We start from the raw sequence: 6,222 nt of genomic DNA on the forward strand, positions 1-6,222 counted from the left end.
CATCACTGGAGTTTACCATGAAAGGTGCACTGTGCATATATATAGCACAGGAACCCTGCAACACACAAAGCTTTCTACAGATATTCAAGACACCCTTTCAACTTTGATTCACTTAAGCAAAACATCACTGAAGCAATGTTAATCCTCTTGTTTACAGTTACACCCACGAGAGAATGGGAATTCACAGCTCAAGATCAAACAGATACACTAAAGGGACCTATTTACCATCACTAAGGATAGCACCCTGTAATTACTGTATCAGAGAGGTTGGATCTTTCAACACAGGTTTTGCTTTAAGAAGGAAAAAAGAAATAGGGGGCTTTATTCAACTCTGGTTTTGCCCCAGTCTCATATCTATTTCAAGTTAAAACTAAACAAAATACCAATTTACCACCCAGATCATCAGAAAACTATACAAAAGAGGCAAAAGCATAGTGCAATCAAATGCATCTGTAAAAATATAAATATTTTTACCTTTGAACCTGCAAAGCACAACTGTTACCAAGGACGGGTTGAAAACTGGAGAATCTTGAGGAGTTAAGGGCAAACATAACCCTTGATGGTAAGACCCTAAACATCCTACAGTCTATGTGTGAGGTCTTATTAACTTTCAGAGTATTTTTTTGGCAATGTGGGCGCCTGCTTTTCTGATCTTGTATTCACATTATTGTCGGGAGGTGGCTTTTCCAAGCAGCCTTAGCCTTAGGAAGTAGAGTGCCTTAGCTATATGAAGCAGATGTCCCAAATTGCTAATTTGGGGGTTTTGTCACATTGATGGCATTTCAACAGAACCTAGGCTTGGTACTTCAGTTCTAGTAGCAGCTCTAGGTTCCACATGAATGCCAGACTACAGAAAATCCTCTAAACTATTTAAAAAGGAATTATTTAGTTAATATTCCTACTGAAGTTTGCAGTTAATCAATTATCCACAAAAATTCACCATGAAGTCCGCAAGATTTTGTGAACCCGTTCAATAAGAACAATCTAAATACAAGAGCAGGATTCCTGGTAGGAGAGAATTTATTCATATCTTGATATTTTCCATAAGAAGAAGACAAATAGGAGGAAGCCTGTTCCTGTGAAAACAAATGGATTTTGCTAGCAACTTCACTCGAATGAACCCTGTTGCATTAAAATCCCAGTAATGCAACTCCTCTGTGCCCTTGAGAAACCCCATCCACTTCTAGCAGCTGAAGCATTCAAGATCTACAACATAAAGCAATTGGATTTTGAATGCAGGTTGCTTCATTTTAAAACATTACTGCTCTTTGATGTTTATCTGTTTAAGAGAGTTTATTGCAGCTAATTCACAGCAGGAGTGCCCTGTGGCATCCTCAAAAATTATATTAAAAATATAAAAGATAAGAAAGGAAAACATAATAATTATATAATCTAATTTTTTATGGCTACACAACAAAAATTAAATCCTAATTTTGTAATGTATATGCATAGAACTATTTCTGACACATACCAAAAGCATGAAGCCATCATACACAGGCTTTTTATTGGAAAGTCTGACAAACTGAAACAGCAAGGGACTCAATACCATATTAGTTAGGTTTCAACTTTATTTAGAAAATGAGTTGCAAGGATAAGCCAGAAACATATGGATGGCAGGTTGTTATCCATGAACAGAGTTAATGCACAAATGGTACTTTTTGATGAACTAGTACTCCAATAACTGCTGCACTCCCCTGCATCACTTAAATTAATTAATGCCAAAAAATGGACCGCTCTGGTGCACAGCCTGGTTTGCTCAAGGTGTTACTGAAGGTGCCCATAATACACTAGCAAATGTAGCCAGAATAAAGCAAAGCCATTAAAACCTGAGCACTCCATTGTGCCAAGCCCAAGGCAATGTATAATTAGCAGAACACGAACATCATTACCATGCTTTTGTCTTTAACTGTATCACTTGAAGGCAGAAACTTTCAGGCTGCATCTTGAGTTGCTTCCTGAGTAGAAAATTTGGTCCAGCTGCAGTATAGATCAATTATTATGGATCAACTTATCTGTAATTTCACACACAAGAATCAGAGTTCTTGTATGCTAATATTGCAAGCAGAAGCAACATTTGTGGAATCACATTGCAGAGGAGTTTTCATAAAGGAAAGCCTCAACTGACAGCTCTTCCACTGAGTCATCCCTTTCAAAACAACCCTTCAAAAGAGTTCTTCTGAGATGCTTTCCAGAGGTTTTAGGATTAGACTGAATTTTCTTAAAGCCTAAAAGTTCTTCTGGGGTTGGTGCCTTCACAACACAGCTCCAACTCACTCCACATTTAACTAGAAGATCTTCAATTCATGTTATTCCACAGGACTTGTAGACAAAGAGAGTTTTTCAGAAAAGGGAAGAGTTTAGTGATTATCTATCCCAGATGCAGTGGCTGGAGAAAAGTGGGTTATTCCAAAGGATAAATGAGAACAGATATCCAGGTCCCTGTTTCTGCTAAAATGAGTGAGGATGGATTCACCAGACATTCAAAGGTCAGCTCTGAGATCCAGTTTCATAGTCTGAGACCCACATGTTGGGATCAATACAAATGCCTTTCCAAATACAAATGTCAAGGAGACTAAAAGAATAAAGACTAACTCTGAAGAAATACAAAGAGAATCAAAGATACTCTTCCACAGTGACTGAAATTGCAGATAGCAATGTAGTTCAACAGAAAAAGGGGATGTATTTCAACACACCTGAATGGGCTCAAGTTGATTCCTTAGGAACCAAGTTCTTTGAAAGCATGCAAAAGAGTCTTGATTTAAACAACCTGGGAATGCTGGAACCCACCTGAATATCTTATGTGATAAACAGACTAAACAAAACAAACAAACAAACAAACCAAAACAAAAAACTTTAATAGTATTTCTTCATTTTAAGAGAAACTGTGCCACGGACTTCATTACATTCTCAGCCTGTCCTTTTATTCCAGTGCTGAAGACTGCTGATGCAGTAAATCCTGTCTGGTAAATAAAAAGAGCCCACACAGACAGGTACCTTTCAAAAGAGGCATGCACAGGCAGAGGACTCTCTGAGGAAAGAGCTCTTGTTCCAGCTATTGCACTCAACCCATGTGCCTCCTTTTGCTGTTGATACCTAGTCTATCACAAGACCAAGAAAAACTGAAGTATTTTCTGAATTCTCAGATATAAATCCTCTTAATTTTCATGGTCAACAACCAAAAATGAGATGCTTCACCTTGCCAGACACACTGAAAACATTGCTTTCAGACAAAAAATACCCTTTGAATACCAAAATTCAAGGCTTAAATATTTCCTTCTCCAAAATTATACCTTTATGGGAAAAAACCACAAGAGACTATATTCTGTCTAAAACTGAGTAACATTTCCTCCTGGATAGGCACCTCTGAGTGCTTGGAGCCAGCAAAAGGCAGGTGGGAGGATCTAAGCCACATGACTACAGCCCTAAGTGTGTATTTAGCTCAACAAATTGACCAAAAGATACACTTGTTCTGCAGAGGCAATTCAATCCCATTCTGCCCTTTGCAGCTGAGCCTTTAACTGTCTTCTGTCACTATTTTACTGACACCAAACGTAAGTATTGGCTTATTAATAAGGACCTTATTACAGAGGTGCTGCTGAGCAGAAATTTCTACAGAAAATGAGAATTCAGGGAGTTTACACGAGTCCAATTTGAATATACATATTTCCTCCACTAGAATCCAACTAAGATTTGAAAAGAGAAACAAATAAAATTGGAGATCTGCTGCACTTAACATTGTCTCTATAAACAAAGGTGTGAATGAAAGGCTTGAAACCTGTATTCATTATTTTTACGTAGCTTCTATTCCATGACCATCACCAAGGTACTCCTCACACATGAGAGAAGAAGGGAGAGAGGAAGAAAAAGATTTAATAAATAACAGAGAGGAAAATCCTGATGACGTTAATCTCAACCACAGCAAAACAATAGTTTGAAAGCAAGCCAGGTCTCTCTCCAGTCCCAGGCTGAACAACAGCATCCAGCTCATTAAAGTAAATAAAATATAACGGTGAATGAAAAAGAAAAATAATAAGAAAGATCACATGAATAATAGAGAGAATCTGAGCACAAGTCCAACCAAATGATGTCAACTGTTATTTAATTTTTACTTTGCTCTCTCAGAGAAAGCACCAGAGAGAGCAGGGGAGGGGGACCTGGAGAAGCAGTATGTTAAGTAGAGAGAGGCAAGGATGTCCCAGATGGGTTTTGATAACATAATCACTAAAATAATAGATACACATTTTAAAGCCTTTTGACATTATTTCCTTCCAAAGATAATACAATGGAGAGTCAGGAGGAAAAAAAGGTAATGTTCAGAATTGCAGGAATACTTACACTGAACAGTTCTGGGCCATTGTATCCCAAATGCACCTTCAGTCAGGATGGAATTTGGCCCAGCGTGGACAGTTGTTTATGTAAGTATTATGTGGGTTAAATCAGTTCTTGGCAAAATAAAGAAAATTGACATTAGTAGGTTATCTAAAATTATTAGTATCCAACCAGGAATTAACATTTGGATGCAAAAATTATGCTACATCTTTTCTTCTGGTTTAGTAGGAAGCCAATTATAACTGTTTTGAAAACTCTTTTATGCCCAAATAAATGGAGATCTTTTCCAAACACCTAAGAAAATTTTTAATATACTCTTCTTCCTTCCAAATCTTAGCAAAAATTCTGGTTTCTGATCAACACCACCAGAACTGAGATCTTTTGTGGGCACATTCAAAGACCCAGGAGATTTGATCTGTCACAGACAAAGCAAATCCTACTCCATAAGCTCCCACTGACAAAGTTTTTCCAGGCATCAGCATTAAGCATATATTTTTTTTAAAATTGCATTAATCAGTATTTGAGTAAAAAACTTTGGTTTCTCAGAACCCAGGCTGTGCAGGTTACATAAATTTAACTACCTTTATACCACCTTGATAATCAATCCTTTTTTGGGATTTTCCAATCCAGAAGGAAATCAAAAATCATGATGATTGCTGGTATCTTCAGTGATGCCAGATTTTCATCTCCAGACACAGAAAGGCCACAAAAAAACCAAAGTGTTACCAAGTACATTTTCATTTCTAAGTACTGAGCAAAACCTTGGTCACCTTTGTTATCAACCTGTGAAGCAATGACAAATAAAGGCCTTCATGCTGACCTGAATATGATTCTTGTAGAGCTGAATGGACAGTGGCAGGTGGAGAGAACCTGTTCATGACTATGCATTTCAACACAGCAAGGCAGATTTACTGATTTTTTTGGCTGACTTTGCTGTCATTTTGAGTTTTGATTTGACTGACCTTTTGTATCATCCTTCCTCAGTATAATATACACATGGAAATTGAGTGTATGAGTTGGCATTCAAATCCAGGCTTTGAATCTTGGACAGGAATAGCACAAGTGATCAAATATTGAAAGTACCATATTTTAAATAAAAAAACAAACAAACAAAACTATAAAAATTATCTCTATTTCTACCTCAATACAGAATTGCAATATTCACAAGTTACATTTATTAATCAGGAAAGCTGATTGTCCAACCAGACAGCAGGCTAAAAAAGACTAACAATTATAAAATATGAATTGCAAATCACAAGTGCACAAACCTAAGTATTTATGAACAATCTTCAAACAATGAATTATTAATTGAAGAACTTTGTGAGCAACTTCCTACAGCAAATAAATCAGAGAATTCTGCAATCTGCACAAACAATTTATTGAATAAATTATTAATTGTGATTCAAGTATTCACTCAGATCTGAATCTTTCTTTTATAGTTAATCACTATGAAAGTTAACCAAAAAATCTGCCTAATTCTATTGCCATGGTGTAAATTAAAATGTACCCTCTACCTATAGTTTTATTGGAAGTAGTCAAGCACATGGCAGAAAGATATTGAGGTCATTCAAACTGTAATCTAATAATCTGTTTCACCATAAAGTGAAATTTTGGGTGTTTTAGAAGAACAATGATATATGAGAGGAATTTCAGATACCTGTAATTAATGGACATCCTCAGAAAGCCTGACTATAACTGCATATATTTATAGCTCTTACTTGCAGAAACAAATAATAAACAGATTTGAGAATAAGATCAGCTTTTTATTCTCTTTAGAAGATGGAACAGAACAGAGGTTTTTTGCATGGATTGGCTTAGCATGCCCTCCAAGTCATCCCCTGCCCTCCAAAACCTTCTGGGTGAACTCGGCAATTTTGAGCTCACCTGTTCTCA

Source organism: Parus major, chromosome 3 (genome assembly GCF_001522545.3).
Source record: "Parus major isolate Abel chromosome 3, Parus_major1.1, whole genome shotgun sequence".
In the NCBI taxonomy this organism is placed as follows: Eukaryota; Metazoa; Chordata; class Aves; order Passeriformes; family Paridae; genus Parus; species Parus major.